Source organism: Chelonia mydas, chromosome 2 (assembly GCF_015237465.2).
Source record: "Chelonia mydas isolate rCheMyd1 chromosome 2, rCheMyd1.pri.v2, whole genome shotgun sequence".
NCBI classification, from domain to species: domain Eukaryota; kingdom Metazoa; phylum Chordata; order Testudines; family Cheloniidae; genus Chelonia; species Chelonia mydas.
Genome location: NC_057850.1, coordinates 231,598,063 through 231,619,494, shown reverse-complemented (window position 1 = coordinate 231,619,494; position 21,432 = coordinate 231,598,063). Strand labels below are relative to the sequence as shown.

Here is a 21,432-nt window from a genome sequence, read left to right as displayed (position 1 = left end):
CCCCGCGCCAGGAGCGGAGTCTGCCCGGGGGAGGGGATCCCCGGCGCCCACACCCGGAAAGAGCGGTGCCCGGGGGGGGGCGTCCCTGGCGGGGTTGTAATTCTCTGCCCACCCCCCGGACCAGAGCCGTGCCCCGGGGGAGGGGGGTTGTCCCGGGGGGAGGCGGCGCCTGGCCCGCCCCGCCCGGAGCTGAGCTGCGGGAGTTACCCTGTTGCGCCCCGTGTACCGGCGGCGGCCCCGGCGCTAACTCTCTAGCGAGCCCGGCAGCAACTGTCCTGCCGCCGGCCTGCAGGGGTCCGACCCGGTCCTCGGAGTGGCTGCTCCGCTGCCCCAGAGCCGGCGCAGCGCACCCCGCCTCCTGCCCCTGCCCGGCCGCTAAGCTGCGGGTCTCACCCCGGCACCGGCCGCTTCCGCGCTGCTCTCGCAGATACTTCTTAAAGGAGCCGCGCCGCCGGCAGGAGTGTCCCGGGGGCGGGCCGGGAGCTGTGTGGTGGGGATAGGGAGGCGGGAGCTCTGTGGTGAGGGTCCGGGGTGGAGCTCTGTGGGTTGGGGTACGGGTTGACTGGGGGGCTGGAGCTCTGTGGTGGGGGTAGGGGGTGGACTGGGGGGCTAGAGCTCTGTGGTGGGGGTAGGGGGGTGAACGGGGGGCTGGAGCTCTGTGGTGGGGGTAGGGGGGTGAACGGGGGGGGGGCTGGAGCTCTGTGGTGGGGGGTAGGGGGTGAACGGGGGGGGGGGCTGGAGCTCTGTGGTGGGGGTTAGGGGGTGAACGGGGGGGGCTGGAGCTCTGTGGTGGGGGTAGGGGGGTGAACGGGGGGGGCTGGAGCTCTGTGGTGGGGGTAGGGGGGTGAACGGGGGGCTGGAGCTCTGTGGTGGGGGTAGGGGGGTGACTGCGGGAATGGAGCTCTGTGGTGGAGGTAGGGGGGTGACTGGGGGTGCTGGAGCTTAGTGGTGAGCGTCCAGGGGGTGACTGGGAGAGGTGTGTCTACATCCAGAGGAGCTGGGAGTTTGACTGGTGGGGGAGCTGGAGCTGTATCCTGGAGGCAGGGGGTTGGGACTGTCACTGGACTGGAGCTGTATGTGTAACTTGATAGGGGGCAGGCAGGGAGCTGAAGCTTGTAACCTAGGGCTATGGGCTGTAGCTGTATTGGGGGTGGCATGGGCTGTAGCTGTATCCTGTGTCAAAATGTAAAATCAGTCAGTGGGGCAAGAATGAAAAATGCTTAGTCTGGCAGCTGCAGATTCGAGGGGTGTGGAGGGGTTACCTGCCCACCCCCCTCCAAAGAGTTGCTATTCCTAGCTTGCAAAGGCAGCCTGCTCTGCATAGTGCCTAGGTGCAGTTGCTTTGTTACATGTATTCTACTATACATTTACACTGCCCAAGTGCTTTACTAGCATTAACTAATTAGGCCTCTCACAGCACCCTAGGAGTTAGAGCAGTAATTTTAATATATTTATAAAGGCGCTTTATTGATGAACATCTACGTTTTTAACATACTGGCTCACTCTGAAATCCTAGTGGAGACAAGGCATGGGCAGTTTTTACCCTGATGTAACTAGGCAAAGTGACACCTTGGTGGAGGGTACAGTGTTAAGTTCACCTAACTATGTTGTGGTAAATACTGCTGCCTGCACCTTGTCTCCACTAGGATTTCATGGTGAAAAGAGCTAAACTAGGTTAGTTCTTGCACTGTTTGTCAGGGAAGACATAGTCTAATGCCCAGCAATAAAAATCAATGGGCACCCAGATATTGTATTAATGGGTGCAGTATAAAACCCTGTGGTGGATATTAAAATCAAAAAGACTAGACAGCTTAGCACTTACATACTATGGTGATTAGGTGCTTTCAAATACCTACACAGAACCCTCTCAAACTATTTGCAAACTCCCCTGTTGACAGTAACGCCTGAGTCAGGGTTAATAAAACTTTTAAAAATCTCATTGAGATGAAAATACTAATTCTAGGGGTTTTTTTGTTTGTCTGTTTTTCAGAAAAGTTATTGGAGCACAAAATGGGAGACACAAACAGCAGTTTAGCTCATGCCACTCCAAATATTAGTATAAAATGAATGGCTCCAGCCGCAGCAGTTCTGGATGGGGTTTGTTATATGTAAGGGGACTGTTGTCCCCTTACTAATATTCAGTGGGGGTGTTTTGGTTGGCTAGCTCCCAGGACTAAAAGGGGAAGGATCTATGGGAAATCAGGACCTGAGACTGATAGTCCCCAGGAAACAATGGGGAGAGGCCAATGCTCCAGGTCAGCCTGAATGACAGGCAGGCAGGCTAATCAGGGAGTCAGGAGGCCAGGGAGGGTCCCGTCCTCCTTGTGAGCTGGATTTGCCTGGGTCAGACAGAGTGGGGCCGAGCTAAGGAGAAGCAGGGGCCGAGCTGAGCTGGGGAGCAGAGCTGTGCCAGATCCAGAGAGAGCAGACCCTCTCCTGGGAGCAGAGCTGCAGCCCCAAAGCCAGAGGCACAGCCCAGAGAGAGCAGACTTGCCCTGAGGAGAAAGCTGCAGCAACCAGAGCCAGAGGGGCCAGAAAAGCAGCCCACGAAGCAGGTCAGTGCTGGGAGCAGAGTCACAGAAGCAGCCTGCAGAGCAGAACCTGTCCTGGGAGCAGAGCTGTAGCAACTAGAGGCAGAGGGGCCAAAGAAAGCAGCCCAGGGAGCTGGAGGCAGAGTAGCAGCAGTGCTGAGACAGAGTGGTGGAGCTGGGGCTGGAGCAGTCCGGAGCTGGATGCGGTGAGCAGCTGGGGAGAGCGAGGGGGACCCTGGGCAGCGGGCCCAGCACAGGGAGATGCCTCAGCCAGGAGGCTCTGCAGGCCAGGCTTGGCTCGTAACCCCGACAGGGCGGAGGCGACACTGGGCAGAAGCATCCTACCACTTAGAGTCTGAGAGCGTGAGGCCACCACCAGAGCAAGTGTCCAACCCACAGCATCCCTGCAGCACAGCCAAGGCCTGAGAAGAAGGCCTGGGACTTACAAGGAACAGACTGTGAACTGCCCTGACATTCCAGAGACACTGTTTTGTGATGTTCCCTGCTTGCAGAGCGGGTTGACCTTTCTCCTTTAACCTTTGACCTTTAACCTTTCTTATTTTCCCTTATTCTTTTTAAATTAATTGTTGATTAAATAACTTGCATTTGCTTAAACTTGTATGTAATGGTCAGTGGGTCAGAGAAGTGCCCAGTGCAGAGAGAGTATCCCAAAGTGGGGACACCCCTAGCCCCTATCCTAGGTGACCACAGCAGGGTTGGGAGTCAAGCCCCCCAGGAATCCTGGGCCCAGCCTTGTTGGGGTACGAGGACTCTGCCAGACAGGAGAGTGGGAAGGGAGTCCTCAAGGGCAGGGAGGCCACTGGGTAAAGGAAGTGGGAGTGAGGACTCAGATCCTTTCACTAGCCTACTTCACCGGGGTAGTGCAGAAGCCAGGAAAGTTCCCCACAATAGCGGGACTATTCCCCCGATTACATAATGTCTACACACAGAGATAGGAAATCTCACTTTCTTTACCTTTTTAGCTTGATTTCCACAAATTTCCAGGCAATGCAGATCCATACTGGAAATCTGCTCTCCTTGGGAGTGGAGCAGAGTTGGGTGTGGTGCTGGGAATGAGAAACCCTAAGGGAACAACTTTCAAGAGAAACAGTTCACTTCAGTGAATGTGCTGCCTACTTCCTCTCTGCCACTGGGCCACTATTAAAAGCTGGAGGAAGCAGACATTCCTCGTTACTTTTTATTAAAATAGTGAGATTTTCTTCTCAAACTTGCTCATTGTAGAGGCAAGGGGTCATTGAGATGGAGGAAATATAGCATTGTAGGTCTCACCATTACTAACAGGGCAGCAAATAATTTGTCCACATGAGGTGAAGGGTAAACTTAAAGCTTTCCCTGGCGTGTCATTTTAAAGGATGGAGGAGGGAGCGTTGTATTTTTTTTTCCTTTTTAACCATATTTGCTACTCAGAGAATTGCATTGATAAAGAACCCTAATTCTACTTAACTCCATCAAATTGAAAAAAGCAACCTAAACATGATCATAACATGCACTTACATAAAGAAATCCAACAAAGGGAATCATCTTGATGAATCTGCCTAAAGAGGAGAGCCGTTGTAATGAAAACATTGTTAAAAAAGGGAGGTTCGGTTTGTCCTATATAGGTTCTTATATGAAGTTAGTTGTTACCTTTTGCCACTGTGTCCCCTGCCTAGATCACCAGTCTTCAGTGCAATCACAGGAAAAGCATAAGATGTGAAGCATATTAAATAGAGATAAGCTTGAACCAGAATCCCAGATCTGAACATCCTTACATTTTAGGGGAAGATGGAATCTGTTTTTGAATATATGAATTGTGATAGTTAAAAAAAAACAACAACAAAATCTCCTCTCACACACACACACACCCACACCCTACTGAACGTGGCTTAGGTTACCTCTATTAATGTTGCCTTTTTGCTGAGCACTGGTAGATTTTCAGGGCCTGTAGGTCAGTTTCCGTTTTGGAGTATAATACGTGACCTTTTCTTCATGTAATTTGTTCATTTTCAAAATGTACATAAGTCCCATTGGCTTGAACAGAAGTGGTAACAAACTGTACACACACAACTCACTCTTGCACAGACCTCATGTCAGGCACCTCTACTGAGCCCCGGAAGCAGCTGTCTCATTCCTTTGTATATGTCCAGGCCTACACCACAATAAAAGACCCACAGGGCCGAGTCTCAGAACCTGTGTTAATTGACTCAGGCTTGTGGGCTCAAAATAGCAATGTAGTCAAGGGTGGAGGATCTCAGAGGCTGGGCTTGGGCAGCCTGAGCCCAAACATCTACACGCAGGTTTTCTTTGCAGTGTAGACTCTATGGAAATACCCATAGAAATCTCTCAGCTTCAAAACAGCCTCTTCTTCCTGCCCCAGTGCCTGAAGTTTACACCTAGGAACCACCTCATCTAAAGTTGCTCACCAAGACCCACATGGCCTGGAAAGGTAAGCCCAGGCATCTGTCCTTCTTTGTTGCCACAGCACTGCAAAACAACTGCCAGACAAAACAGAGTGCTTTAACCTGACTGATACCCTTACCAAAGCTCGGTACAGGTACTGCATGGCCTCTGTAACTCTTTCTATTGGGAGTTTCATGCTATGTATTTATATACTAATGATGGCTAATGTGCAAGTAATTCACACCTTTCACAACACCATAAATCAGACCACACATTGACTGAAGAAGGAAGGAAATGAGGGTAACAAAAAAGAGGGGGAAGCATAAACCATAGAAAAGAGAAAAACCTTGGGCCAATTAGTGGCCTTGAAAATGTCCCTCCTTATCTCACATGCATTAGGGAATCTATCAACAAAAATTGTCTTGCAGTTCCAAGCTTCTATTTGATAACACAGCAGTTTGTCACTTCCCTTTACAGAAAAAATGGTGACCAGGATCTCTAAATCCTGAGAGATTGATTTTGTCCCTCTGAAGAACACTCTAATAAGATGGGCCTAAGAAAACTGCCTGAAAGAAAGACAGTAATTGAAGTGCTAAATTGTTTTCTTCGTGATTGACGTAACAGTCTCCTTATTTGTTTTCAAATAATGAAAAAGTTTGATAATGGAAGTTTTTAAAATTGAAAAATTGCACTTCTTCTTACTGAAAACCCTATTATCTGAGCAGGATACAAAATTGATGTGTCTGGTTCTTAGTATATGCTTTACCTAGTCTATAGCAGTACATAAATCACTTGCCATCTTCTGTCATAGATTCTTATTCTGAATACTCATGAGGAGGACCAGCTATACCAGTATCAGAGGGGTAGCCATGTTAGTCTGTATCCACAAAACAATGAGAAGTCAGGTGGCACCTTAAAGACTAACAGATTTATTTGGGCATAAGCTTTTGTGAATAAAAAACCACTTCTTCAGATGCATGGAGTGCATTTTCAGGAGGGGTCATTTACTTTAATGGGAGCTCAGGGCTGTCAGCCCCACAGAGCTGACAGCTTGCGACCCCCATGTAACCACCTTGCAACCCCCCTGAGGGGTCATGGACCCCCAGTTTGAGAACTCCTGAGCTATACAGTCAACTTTATTCAAGTTATCCTTGGTTTTAAACAGCTTTAAACACAGTAAGGTAACTAGGAATGAATTGGAATTATAAAAAAATATCCTTTGGGTGAGTAGAAACCATCTAGACCCATGTGGTTTAAAAGGAAGGAATTCCTTCCTTTTTAAAATGTCTTTAAGTTACAAACTTCTTTGACAGGTTTCAGAGTAACAGCCGTGTTAGTCTGTATTCGCAAAAAGAAAAGGAGTACTTGTGGCACCTTAGAGACTAACCAATTTATTTGAGCATAAGCTTTCGTGAGCTACAGCATCCGATGAAGTGAGCTGTAGCTCACGAAAGCTTATGCTCAAATAAATTGGTTAGTCTCTAAGGTGCCACAAGTACTCCTTTTCTTTTTGCAAACTTCTTTTATTTATTCAAGGGCCAAAAACAAAATAACTCTGCACTTTGGGGTACAAGGAAATGCTTGTTTAAACAATGGATCTGCCTAGGGGAGATCTAAAAAAATAATATTCTGTTGCAGCAGACAATTCAGTTCTTTTTACTTCAGAAAATGTCTTGCTTTGTTTTCAAATGTGCTCTGCAGAGGACACAATGATACTATCAATTGCTGTGGAATGCAGATCCTTTCATCTCTATGTACCTTGTATGAATTTGAACCAGGTTGATAGTGGTCAAACATTATTACCAATTGATTGTGCTTAAGTGGGCTATTGAAAGGAGTTGCTGATCTCAGTCTTATTTGTAAGATACAAGTATTTACATCATAAACAACATCACTGCATTTGGAACCTGTGAGCAAATTTCAGAGTAACAGCTGTGTTAGTCTGTATTCGCAAAAAGAAAAGGAGTACTTGTGGCACCTTAGAGACTAACCAATTTATTTGAGCATGAGCTTTCGTGAGCTACAGCTCACTTCATCGGAAAGCTCATGCTCAAATAAATTGGTTAGTCTCTAAGGTGCCACAAGTACTCCTTTTCTGTTAGCAAATTGAGACCTAATCTACACATGGGATCAGCCCTGATTTCAGCCACTGGTACATGTGCATTGGTGTAACCACCCGTTCGGGGAGGCTAGCCCCTGGCCCCATCCCTTCTCCCCAAGGCCCTGCCCCTTAGCCCCCCCGTCAGAGTCCCCCACCGCAGCTGCCGGGCTCCCCGCCTCAGCCCCAGGCAGCCCAAACGCCCCCATTTTGGAACCAAAGACTATGCTCAAAACACATTGATATACTTAGAGACAGGCCTAAACCAAAATCCTAGGTTATTGTACACCCAGAAACTCAGATCTGGATCTTAACTTTGAGGTCTGGTCCTTCTCTTTAAACCATAAACCTGAGTCCAAAAAACACCTCTGAACTTTCGGGAAGTTCAGATCCAGATGGGTATTATCTATAAATATGATGAGTGCCATAGAACACAGTATAAATTTCTAATGTATGTGAACAACCCAAGGTAGATACAGGAATATCTCTCTCCTGTGATGTTTCCAGACTTTGAAAAAGACAGATAAATGTTTCCACTGCCTCAACAATAAAGTGTGGTTAATATCTTTCTCTTCATATGCATGACTACCCCAGGGGAGAATGAGAAAACCTAGGGTCTTTTAAAGGGAGGTGTGCAAAACTCAGGGGCTAATGCAGAATTTAGAAAACTGCCAGGGCCTCCTGTCCACCTTCAGAAGAGCAGAACTGGCAGGGAGAGCTGGCAGCCAAAGTAACCTCCACCGATTTATTATGAGTTACTGGAGGGATTTGGGGTCCGAACTCTGGATCAGATTCACTTGACATATGAGAAAGTCTATGGAAAAAACAGTGATAATAACCTAATGACAACAGTTTGTCTCATAAACAGCAAAGAATAAAGGGAATACAGAGGGCAGGTAGGAAGAGAGAAACATGACATTATCCCCAAATGATCCTCTGATTGCCTGGAGATGTTTTCAATATGCATCTATTTATTGTTAAGATGCAACCTTGACAAGGCTTGACAAAGCCCTGGCTGGGATGATTTAGTCGGGGATCAGTCCTGCTTTGAGCAGGGGGTTGGACTAGATGACCTCCTGAGGTCCCTTCAAACCCTGATATTCTATGATTCTATGATTCTAACCTGCAGATAATTCTGGAATAAGTTCTGACTCATTTCAGTGCAGTAGCCATTACAGCACTGGAAAAAGTGAAAACTCTGGGGGTGCAAAAGAATCTGAAATAAGATCAGGGCAGCAGAGTCTTTTGGGTGGAGTAGATAGTTTGTTGCCCACAGGGCATCTATCCAAATATGCTCATCATCTGAATAATATTTTCAAGAAGCAGTGGCTTTTGAATAAGCTGACTTTAGGAGAAGCATTAGTGTAAATATGGTTTATTTTTAAAGTTTACATATTGAACTAAAATATACATTTGAGAAGTTGTGCATGCTCCATTTTGGGTCTCTGATTCTTATAGGTCACATTATATCACACATGAATATCACATCACATCACACATGAATATCAGGGATAGTGTAATCTCTGGTTAAAACAACTGCCAGCTCTACATGAGCATTTATATCAAGGGATCAAATCCTGCCCTTCTGACTCCGCTGAATATTCCCAATGATTTTAAATTTACACAGGTAAACAGGGGTTTGCCTGTATTGTCTTGTTCTGTTATAGATTTTCTATTTCTGCTGTCATTTTGTTTACTGTTAGTGTTTTTGTGTCTGTCATTCTGTTGTTAATGATGAGGCTATTGTGCACTCAATTGATATATGGTATCTGTTTTGAAAAAATACACACAATATTTTTCTAAATTGTTTTTTCCAGATTGCTTAATTACATCATGATCATAAACTGTTAATCTTTGTCCTGCAAACATTACGATAGAAATAACGATATGTAATTTGAAAAAACCTGGATTTCAAATGTTCCCTTTAGAGCTTCCTCCTCCAAAAATCCAAAACACACACCCACTAGCCCTCCCCCTTTCTCTCTTTGTCACATGTATGCACACAAGTCCCCCTGCAACTTGTGTTTGTCTGAAAATTTGATAGCTAAATCACTATGTATCTAAATTTAAATATAGGAGCCTATCCATTAAAAATCACCTTTTTATACAAATACACTCTAGTGCAGGTGTCATTGTTAATAAGTTATTTTTTTTAATTAAAAACTAGTTTGAATATGGGTAAATTGAAAACATAATACGTTTATAGTTTATAGCCAGACACCCTCAGTGGATTTCCTTTATGTTAATTACCATACCGGTAGGCAACATGTCCTCCCCCATACCGCCCCACAGTGGTGGGCTGGCACCAGAGAGCAAGGAGTTTAGGTAAGATGCAAAAGCCTTACGGGTTAATGTATATCGTGCATCTGGTGACTCTTGAGAAAAATACTGGTTTGGGAACCACATGTGCCTGTGGATTTGTGAAAGGAAGCATGTGCCTAAAAGTCTTGGCTGGGGGGAGCTGGGGAAAGTGCAAGAGGAGAAGGCAATCCGGGAAGACAAGGGGGCCATTGAGTTCTGGGCACTGTACAATAACAAAGGACCTCCTAATGCCTTCTCCATTTCATTAGAATGCCCTCATAAAGGCTCCCTATTATCCCCATAAGTCTGATTGAATTTAATAGAGATAAAACCAATAGGGCTAGACAGAAATGTGAGTGTGTTTTATAGATGTACTCGAAAACATATTAAATGCTCTTGCAAATTATCGTCCTACAGATCAGTGTTTTTTAACCACCCTACATAGTTCTCTATTGATTCTTATATGATGGCTCAAAAAAAGTCTCTAGGACTTTTCCATAAAGGACTTCAAACATAATCCATGTACTTTGGGAGGGGAATAGTCCCAATATGTAAATTGAAAGAAGGCATGGTCTGTAACAGCTGAGAAACACAACAGTGCCACTGGAAAAGCCCTCCTCAAACCATATAGTATCTATTTGCACAACACACATATCAACCTTGTGATATTAGGCCCTCATTCCATGAATACTAAATTTACTAACAGTTTTTTGTTTTTTTAAGTAAAATAATGTTGATATAATTCTGTTGAATGGAAAACAGGCATCTTCTCTGACTGGAAAGAATTACTGACATTTGCTTTGCCGTCATGTCTTCAAGTATTAGATTTGAGCCAATGGAGGTCAAATTGCAAGTTATAAGTGAGCTTTTAATAAAATAAAAGTGGGTACTTACAGTTATGTAACTAGACAGCATGCTATGAGTGTCTGTCAGCAAAGTTTCATGAAATATCAGCTGCTTAGCAGTATCCCATGTACAGGCGCAAAATCACATATGCATGTAAATTGCTTTCACACAGGAAAGATTTTAACTGGGTCAGAGGAGTCTTCAACAACAAACAAACAAACAAATACTGGGAGTCAATACCCACCACGGTAATCCCATAGTGTGTGGAACACCGAGGGTGCTAGATGAACAAATGGAGTCATTGACACTGACATAACAGCATAGTTTTAAGTGCCCAATTTTACCTTGCTCACCTGACTTCTCAGTAACTTCACTCAGTCTAATTGTGAAAGAGAGGATATATTTAAAAGCACATTAACAAGATGGTACACAGAGCAAACTCAGTTCTCAGCTATCCAATGTATACACCTCTTGGTTAACCAAAGGGGTTTTACTGTAGTTAAAAAAATATCCTTACCTGAGGTACTAGTACCACCTTGGGTTATTATATAACTTCTCTATATTTCAATATCTCCCTCTATGAAAGGAATAATTTTATACATGACAATCCACAGGGGTGTTGAGAAGATCAGTTAATTGTTTGTTAAAGCACTTTTAGGTTTTAAAATAAAGGGCAGTAATAGAGGTATAAATATAATTATTTATAATATAAGGCTTTTTTAAAATTTATTTTGCTTTACACCATTTATGCTTTTTGCTTTATGCTATATCTCTCAATGACAAAACTCCCACTAATTCAATAAAGGGGAGGATCAGGCCCTAAGGCCCTGATACAGCAAAGAACTCTGGACAGTGGTCCCTGTGCTTTCAGACAGCATCACTGAAGTCAGTGGTGGTCTACTCAGGTGCAGGACTCTACCCATGTGGAGATCTGCAGGATCATGATCTTGGTTTGGACTATGTAATTAGATTAGTTAATTTTGCTTTTTGTTTAAAGTCTCTTTCACCTTCTGGTCCTTATGCATAGCTACAATGTGTGTGTGTTTAGGTGTCCAACACAGGGGAATGTTTAAATGACGAAATAAATAGGTAAAAATAAAATCAGCATTTCATTAAATCAGACCTACATTTGCAGCCTAACTTACTTTTGAAACAAGGTTTCACAATATTTTCTAGCTTATAATGAGTTGGAATCCTGGCCGCCGCCTGGTCATTAGGAGCCCTGTAGAGGCAGCATGCTCAGATTCCAGGAGAAAGAGTGACTTGCATTGGTCTGGAAACGGGTGCCTCAGACTAACCCTCAGGGATCCAACAACATTCTACAGATGAAGCTCTGTCTAGGCCTCTTCAACTGGAGTTTGGGTCATTGTGATGTGGAGCCAGAGGGCAGGAGATGGTCATGAGAATCCAAGAAAGCCACTCAAGATCAGCAGTGGTGTTTCTGTAGTTTAAACACAGGCTTCTCACCAGAAGCCAGTAGGACAGACACTTGGAAATGGTTTCAGAGTAGCAGCCGTGTTAGTCTGTATTCGCAAAAAAGAAAAGGAGGACTTGTGGCACCTTAGAGACTAACAAATTTAGATGTGTGGCACCACCTAGTTATTAAAACAAGATTTAGACTCCTGCCAAGTCTTGTAGCTTTACAATGTCATACAAAATTCAGTATGAATCATACTGACACACACACACAGCAAAGTGATGTTGCTCATGGTTTCCTGTGACCTGTCGCTCAGCCCACCAGTGCCTACTGTTTAACTGGGACTCTCTGTTTATTGTTCCCATCCTATTCTAATGCTTTGGCAGCAGACCTTGTATAGGACTGGAAAAGAGGAATAACTGTTCCGTGGCAGAGCTTTTCATAAGAAATACAAGTCATAGGATATCAGACTATTGAAGGAAAAAGAGAAACTCAGAGCATCTCCAACATAGAAGATTGAAAACAAAATGCTCTGGAACTCAGTGGATCTACATGGAACTCATCATCCTCATCAGAGCCAGAATGTTCACATCTCCCTCAAATAAATGTCCCATTTTTGGCTGCCTAAATAACTTTGCATTGAAGTCAAAGCATTTGACACAGTCAGCAGAGCAGGTCTATTTGCAATAGTAGAAAAGATAGGATGCCCATCAACCCTGTTAAGTCTTATACGTTCATTCCACAACAACATGAGAACAACTGTCCAGTTGACAGGTCCACTTCGGACAGCTTTGAGATGAAAAGTGGAGTGGAGCAAGGATGTGTTCTTGCCCCTACACTATTTGGAATCTTCTTCTTGGTACTCCTGAACTCTGCGTTTAAGGACATGAAAGATGGAGTGTATCTCCACACAAGATCAAATTGGAAACTCCTCAGCCTGTCTCAACTTAAGTCAAAGACCAAAGTCAAAAAGGTGCTAATCAGGAAACTTCTATTTGCTGATGATACTGCCCTCATAGCCCACAATGAACCGCCTTTCAAGTGCTTGTCAGGCATTTTCTCTCACCATCAGCATTAAGAAAATGGTTGTATTAGAAAAGGGGGGACCACAAGATCCTTCAATCACCTTAAACGCAAACCAGCTAGAAGTAGACCAAAAGTTCAGCTATTTAGGTTCTACAGTGACCACCAACATCTCATTGGATGAAGAACTAAATGTTCACATTGGAAAGGCTGCCATCATCTTAGGAGACTAACTAAAAGAGCATGGAACAACTCAATGATTACCATCAAGGCCAAAATGTTAGTGTACCAAGAGTGCATCCTCAGCACTCTCATGTATGGTGGGGAAACATGGACAACTTATGCTCATCAGGAGCAAAGGTTAAACAGTTTCCACCTACCCTGTTTATGCTGCATACTTAACACCAAATCGCAGGACAAAATCACCAACGCAGAGGTTCTTCAAAGGGCAAATTACCAAGTGTGAAAGCCCTGCTAAAGCAAAGACAATAACTATGCTAGCTGGGCCATCTGAGTAGGTTGCAAGACTGACATATACCCAAGGACATGCTATACGGGGAGATATCAGAGGGAACAAGAACAATAGGACATCCCAAGCTTCACTATAAAGACACACACAAGTGAGATATAAAGGAATTTGGAATTAACCCTGACCAATGGGAAATCTTGGCAAGAGATTGTAACAAGTGGCGTCATCGTCTCCATCAGGATATCAAAGTCCATGACAGAAGCTGGCTCCTACAGCTTGAAGAGAAAAGAGCCTGCTGGAAGCAAGCAGCTCCCCAACCAAGATACATACATTTGCAATAACTGTCAAAGACCATGCAAATCTCGGACTGGACGATTAAGACACATGAGAGATTGCAAACTATCTACATCATAGGCTGCAATTCCCACCATCTCTCATAGACGAAAGGATGTCAATTAAATAACTTTGCAAAGAAATAGAGTGGGGTTGTTTGAACAGGGAAGCCCTAATTTAAACAAGTAAGACACTGTATGACTCAGAGCATTTTGAACAAACTGACTTCTAGAAGGCAAATTGGGGACTAAATAGAGATATATTGTCTTGTATTGAAAAAACTTCAGTGATTACAGAATAAAAAAAACTTTTAAGCCAGGGACGTAATATGAAGATGAGTTTTAGGAAAAATTCTTGCTAAGCATCTAGTAATATGGTTATTATCTTGGTAAACAAGAAATTATTCTTGGCTGTACAGTTGTTACATGTGAATTTCCATATGGAAAAAATATTCAGTCAATCTGTTGAATACCGACAATTTGGCACTATTGTAACCTACTTTGCTAATGTACTTCCAAATGCATCAGATATTTACAAAATGTCACTGAATCACAGATAGTTGGGTTAGAAAACATGGCTTGGGCTGATCACCTTGCATTTTATACCCACAAAAAATGGAGCTGCGTTGACATGAAGCTGAAAATCAAACTCTTAGAAGGCATGTGGTCCAATATGCATGAGAATAACTTTAGTCTGCACAAGAGCACATATATTGAAAGAGTCTGAAATGTTGCTACTCTTATCAGGAAAGATGTATCCAAGGAACTCAGAAAGATAAAATAAACCAAGGCACACTTACAAATTCAAGAAAACGTTGACATAGTGCCACTTCATCTACAGAACAAAAAACCCATTATCGTTTGTGTCCAAGGGAAGAAACCATGAAGCATGATATTTAGAAAAAGTAATAACCAGAGTTCTGAGATTTTAACAAGGAGAAACTGTTCCAGCACCGAGGATCAATCATGCAACTGATCAGTCCTTATCTGATGATGAAAAGTAGGTTTTACAAGCTACTTAGTGAAAGAACCTGGACATAACAGAGACTTTCTATTGCCTTGCACCTTGGCTAAGAAGATAAGTATTTTTTAGTTAAGTTAAGCATGTGCTTAAGAGATTTGCAGGGTTGGAGCCTTGCACATGTGCAGAGGGAGTGAAAAATATTACTAAATCAGAATATTTGGGACTGAGTCACCAAGCTGTGATTGACACAAGATCAGGATAGAGTGCATAGGTGGCTTTAAGATACTTTGGTGTGTCCCATGTTCTTGAGTTGACTGGGAGCCTACCAAGGACTATTTCAGCAGCTGAGAATAGCTGGTGTGCAGTACACTCTAGGTGCAAATCTCCCTTCCTTGATAGATTCCTTGCACGGGGGACTGCTGTTGGGGAATGAGATGTGGAGTTATTTTATGCTAAGCAAAGAGCCCCTACGCTGGAGGAATACTGTGGGACCAGTTGCACTAGCTCTGAGGTCCCATTTTCAGAGCAGCATAAAAGGAACCAGGACAGAATGCAGAATCTGTCACATAGGGGGAGATTTTCAAAGTCAGTAGAGTTGGGTGCCTCACTGTGCCTTTGAAAGTCTCCTCCCACTGTAATGTTTTGTACCCTCTTGAAAAGATATAAATGACTATGCAAGGTACAAGGCCGTGGAAAATCAGGTCCCCAAAGTCTCTTCCATTAAAACAAAATATTCACCTTTCAGCCAAGTAAAAACATTTTACAGTGTTTAAATAATCTGTCAATCTGAGATTCTGGAGTAAATCCAAAAGAAATTTAAAAAACTCCAGTACCTGGGACAGGCTTGTCAAATTGGAGAAAGGTTTCAGAGTAACAGCCGTGTTAGTCTGTATTCGCAAAAGAAAAGGAGTACTTGTGGCACCTTAGAGACTAACCAATTTATTTGAGCATAAGCTTTCGTGAGCTACAGCTCACTTCATCGGATGCATACTGTGGAAAGTGTAGAAGATCTTTTTCTACACACAAAGCATGAAAAAATACCTCCCCACACCCCACTCTCCTGCTGGTAATAGCTTATCTAAAGTGATCACTCTCCTTACAATGTGTATGATAATCAAGTTGGGCCATTTCCAGCACAAATCCAGGTTTTCTCACACACACCCCCCAACACACAAACCGACTCTCCTGCTGGTAATAGCTTATCTAAAGTGACCACTCTCCTTACAATGTGTATTGATAATCAAGGTGGGCCATTTCCATTTAACTTAGGCTTGAATAGAGACTGGGAGTGGCTAAGTCATTATGCAAGGTAACCTATTTCCCCTTGTTTTTTCCTACCCCCCCTCCCCAGACGTTCTTGTTAAACCCTGGATTTGTGCTGGAAATGGCCCACCTTGATTATCATACACATTGTAAGGAGAGTGGTCACTTTAGATAAGCTATTACCAGCAGAAGAGTGGGTTTGTGGGGGGGGGGGTGAGAAAACCTGGATTTGTGCTGGAAATGGCCCACCTTGATTATCATACACATTGTAAGGAGAGTGATCACTTTAGATAAGCTATTACCAGCAGGAGAGTGGGGTGGGGGGGAGGTATTTTTTCATGCTTGTGTGTATAAAAAGATCTTCTACACTTTCCACAGTATGCATCCGATGAAGTGAGCTGTAGCTCACGAAAGCTTATGCTCAAATAAATTGGTTAGTCTCTAAGGTGCCACAAGTACTCCTTTTCAAATTGGAGAAAGTTTGAATGTGCATTATGGGTCTGTATAGTGAACAAAATTAGCATATTTGGCACTTAGCTTACTTCATTGGGAGTTGCAACCTATTACTATAGAGTTGAATCTGGTCCTGTTTTTGTTTTTTTTACGTTAGACTTATTGTCAATCTTTGCAGCCAGATCCAGCTTTCTATATTCTTCTGAAATATTTGACTGTTGGGAAAATGAAACCTCCCAATAGCTAATAAGAACAGAATTATATTTCATTACATTACAGCTGGTAATGAAAGCTATAAAAGGTGTTACATTTCACCCAGAAAGTAGCAGGGTAAAGAGTGGGCTAATTTCACTTCTTCTTGACATTTCTGGATCTATGAATGAACATAGTACTAGAGTCATGGGGGATTTGATGCTGCATGGCATGGATACAGAACGTTGCATATATAAGCATAAGGTGAAAGAGATGAGCAGGACAGAGAGAGTACAGGGAAAATGATCCTGCATAATGAGAGCTGCTGCAGGGCCACCAAATTACTCTTGGCCAGGAGCAGGAATAACACCAAAGACAAAAGTGTGTAACTAAATCCCTCATTAGCATGATAAGGATTGTGTTAAAGCCCATGCCTCAGACACATCTGCTCTTTCTCACCCTCTCCCCTCCCCACTTCCTTTATTAACATGCAGTCTTGAGAGAAAATATGCAGGCTTGAACAGGACTTGAGATTTAGGGCCCAATTCTATTTTACAGTAAGACCCCTTCATGCTTCTCTGGTGGCATAAAGGAATTGTAAAAGAGGCAGAAAAGTCCCCTAGAGAATACCCCTCATACTGGAAGTTTCTAATGCCAGCTCAGAGGTGGCCTTAAGACTCTACAGCAGCCTTGCTCCCAGCCCTGGATATAGGGGGAATGCTGAGGGGGGAGGGGAAGAGGGGAGCGCATTGTGCAACTGCTATTCTCTGCTTCTCAGTGCTCTTAGAGGGCAATGGAATCAGGGCATAGGTTAGAGCCACCCTGTGGCTGCTGTAATTTAAACAGGGGGCCCAGGTATGCTCCCTGCTGCTGCCGAACATGGAGAATGCAACAGTAATTTAAACTACCTTGTGCATTCTCCATGTCTAGAAACAGATGAACTGAGAATCAGAGCCTAAGTGTAGAGAGCTATATCTCGTGTTGCATCTTATGGGCATCCACATTTGGCCTCCACTCACTTGCAATGGAGTGCAGCAGTTTTGCCCTCCCTGCAGTGCATAGTTCTTTGCATGAAGACATGGAGAGTTTGTATATAACAGTTACATTCTTTGTATTTAAACACGGTAGCACACAATAACCAGAGCCTACTGTCTGCAGCAATCTAAAGCTCCCTGGTCTGTCCCTAGAGCTGGTCAAAAATTTTCTGACAGACTTTTTCCCCCATCAGAAAATGCTGTTTTGTTTGAAATGGAAGCTCCCTGTGGGAACATGTAGATTTGATGAAATTTCATTTATAAATAAATAAATAAATAGAAATGAATATTGTGAGAAGGTCAAAACATTCAGGGTTTGTCTACACTGAGATCAAAGATGTGCTGCATGGCCGTGGCTGACCTGGGTCAGCTGACTTGGGCTCACAGGACTTGGGCTGTGAGGGTACAAAACTGCAGTGTAAATGTTCGGCTTGAGCTGGAGCCCAGGAGTTGATACCCCATAGATGGGGAGGATCTCAGAGCTCGAGCCAGAGCCCAAACTTCTACACTGGAATTTTATAGCCCCGCAGCTTGAGCCCCACGAGCCTGAGTCAGCTGACCCAGGCTCTGAGACTCAGTGCCACGGATTATTTATTGCAGTGTAGACATACCCTCAGTTTCTACATTTTTGGAATGGAGCATTTTGATTTTTTGTTTCAAAATGACTTTGCTGAAAATGTTGTTTTATTTTATATTCTGAAAACATTGAAAGCATTGAAATGTTGGCTTTTAAATTGAAGTGTCATCCCTTGTTACATTCAGAGACTTCAATCTGAGATAATTCCAGAATCTTAATTGCACATACATCCATTCTATGGTCTGATTGGATTAAAGAAAGGTTTTTGAGCATAAACCATATAACTGAAAGTGATTCTTTTGTGCTCTTTCCTCACCTTTGGGATCAACTCACCACCCAAAGGAGGAATGTCAGTACCTTCAACTTAAACATGCTCTGCCACACCAGACCCACAGGCCCTTGGTGATTTCTGAAAAAGTTACACTGTCTACCCAGGCCATTGTCTAGTATGTATTCCTGCCTCAGCTGCCCAAGGATCTGTACTGGACTTGTGCTGTTCACTATATTCATAAATGATCTGGAAAATGTGGTAAGCAGTGAAGTGGCAAAGTTTGAAGACAATATTAAATTACTCAAGATAGTTACAAAGCTGACTGTGAAGAGTTACAAAACTGGATGACTGGGCAACAAAATGGCAGATGAAATTTAGTGTTGGTAAGCACAAAATAATGCACATTGGAAAATAATGCACATTGGAAAACAGAATCCCAACTATACATACAAAACGATAGGGTCCAAATTAGGTGCTTCCATTCAAGAAAGAGATCTTGGGGTCATCATGGATAGTTGTCTGAAAACTTCCACTCAATGTGCAGCAGCAGTAAACAAAGCTAACAATCTTAGGTGCCATTAGAAAAGGGATAGATAATAAGACAGAAAATATCAGAATGCCACTCTATAAATCCATGGTACGTCTGCACCTTGCATACTGTGTGCAGTTCTGGTCACTCCATCTCAAAAAGTTATATTAGAACTGGAAAAGGTACAGAGATGGGCCACAAAAATAATTCAGGGCCTGGAACGACCTTCATATGAGGAGAGATTTAAAGACTGGGACTGTTCAGCTTAGAAAAGAGACCACTAAGGGGGGATCTGATGGATCACACTCACTGCGCCACTTTAGGCCTAACCAATCCATCTTGGAAACTGAAATCTTTGAAAAATTATGGTTGGGTAGAGCTCTGATCATAGCCAAATGTCTAATTCTGCAATGGTGGAAGTCTTAAGTGTGTCCAACTATCAAAGAATGGTGCTCTGATTTGCACAGTTTGCAGGCAATGGAAGGACTAATGTTTCACAACAGAAACAACTGAGAAGTTTTGAGATATATGGTCCCCATTTTTGGAAGTATCAGAACAATGAGTTAAATTCCCCATCAGGTAACCTTTTCTGGGGTACCCCCTTCAGACCCATCTTGTGGTGCCCTTTCAACCCCTCCCTCTCTCTCCTTTTTCCCCCCTCTCCTCTTAGTCTTATCATTCCTCTCCTATTCTTTTTTGCTTACCGCTCAGGCTTTTCGTTGGTCCTTTTTTTAATCTCCATACTCCTTTTTCTCTTCTGCTCATCTTTGTCTGAAAGGGAATAATTTTGGAGATTATTAATGATCTTATTTTACAAAGAACCCCAAACTTGGGGCTGACTAACCAAATGACCATTATTACACAACTGTATAGGCATATCTCTCTATCCAGTCAAAAATTGTCATTATATTATTTTTTGCCCTTAATCATGAAGAGCTTGGTCTTACCTAACTTGTAGAAAAATCTAACATTGGCTCTCTCTTCCAGGTTAGCTACCTCTCTTTTCTCTGTTGCTTATTTTAGCACAGCTAACATAAATTGAAATGTCAAAATCAAAATGAAACATTTCAATTGACCTAAAACCATTTTTGGGGAAGGGGGATTTCATTTTATGGGAAATTTGAAAATTCTTGGTTCTGTTCCAATTCAGAACTAAATAAACGTATTCCCACAAATCAGCAATTCCGGGTCCAGCACAGCTTTATCTGTCCCTGCAGTTCATATACTTGACATTCAAAATAGAGGATGATCTCTGGTGTATGCAGCCACACTCCACATTCTGACTCAATGACAGCAGCTCTATATACTGCAAAGACTTGCAAGATAGAGACCAAAGTGCAAAAAACTAGTGATTTGAAATAAATCTATGCAGCTATTTAAATTACCATATCCTCAGAGGCTCCAGCAATCCCTTGCCACCTCACTCCCTAAAAGAACAGACTCAGTTGTCTTTTTGATAGGACTAATACTACTTACAGTGAAGTAAATGGGAGTTTTCCACTGATCTCAGTGAGCCATTTGACTACACTCCAAAAGAAATACAGTCTTATCAGACAAAGGAGAAATCCATGTGGTAGAACAAATCAAGCCTCCAATAATCCTTTTCTGCAGGCTTGGTCTAAATCTGTGGCAGATATGATCTCTAATAAAATTAAGGACTTTAAATGTAACTACAACTTAAAAGACCACTTCTCTGCTCCATTAAGCTAGTTCAACTACTCTTCATTGGCATACTTAATTATAATCCATTCATCCAGCCCATACTTCTTTAACTTGCTGGCAAGAATACTGTGGGAGACCATGTCAAAAAGCTTTGCTAAAGTCAAGGAATAACACGTCCACTGCTTTCCCCTCATCCACAGAGCCAGTTATCTCATCATAGAAGGCAATGAGATTAGTCAGGCATGACTTGCCCTTGGTGGATCCATGCTGACTGTTCCAGATCACTTTCCTCTCCTCTAAGTGCTTCAGAATTGATTCCTTGAGGACCTGCTCTGTGATTTTTCCAGGGACTGAGGTGAGGCTGACTGGCCTGTAATTCCCTGGATCCTCCTTCTTCCCTTTTTTAAAGATGGGCACTACATTAGCCTTTTTCCAGTCCTCTGGGACCTCCCCCGGATCGCCATGACTTTTCAAAGATAATGGCCAATGGCTCTGCAATCACATCCGCCAACTCCTTTAGCACTCTTGGATGCAGCGCAAATAGTTGAACTGCTGGTAAACTGTGGATCACAATGACAGAAGTGCTAAAGGCAAGGATGGTCTGTTATCATTTTTTTTAATTAGTTTTTAAATCCTAATGAAACTATAACAAAATTCATAACTTTAATAATTCCAAGCATTGACAGATCTAGGTGGACAAAGAAGTAACTTGTTGCTCACATAAAATTTACCTATGTGTTGACTCCTCTCACTTGCACTTACTGAGACTTGGTCTACACTACAGACTTCCCTCGGTATAACTATGTTGCTCAGAGGTATGGATTTTCCACACCCCTGAGCAATGCAGTTATACTGACCAAACTTCTGGTGTAGACAGTGCTATGTTGATGGAAGGGCTTCTCCCGTTGACATAGCTACCACCTCTCCAGGAAGCAGAGTCCCTACACTGACAGGAGAAGCTCTCTCGGTGTAGGCAGCTTCTTCACTAAGCGCTGCAGAGGCGTAGCCGCATTGGTGCAGCTTTGCTGCTGCAGCACTGTATCTGTAGACAAGCCCTGAATAACAGCTAA

General features: G+C 43.2%; 1 protein-coding gene across 2 annotated transcripts in view; it reads right to left on the bottom strand.

Annotated features, from left to right (window-relative positions):
* The window catches only part of SVIL (supervillin), a 214,206-nt gene extending 213,723 nt beyond the window's left edge, over nucleotides 1-483 (bottom strand). For both annotated transcript variants that reach the window (XM_043541407.1, XM_043541420.1), the window contains exon 1: nucleotides 394-483. The gene's annotated coding sequence lies outside the window, so the exon portion shown is untranslated. The remainder of the gene's footprint in view (nucleotides 1-393) is intronic.
* Nucleotides 484-21,432: the final 20,949 nt, after the last annotated feature.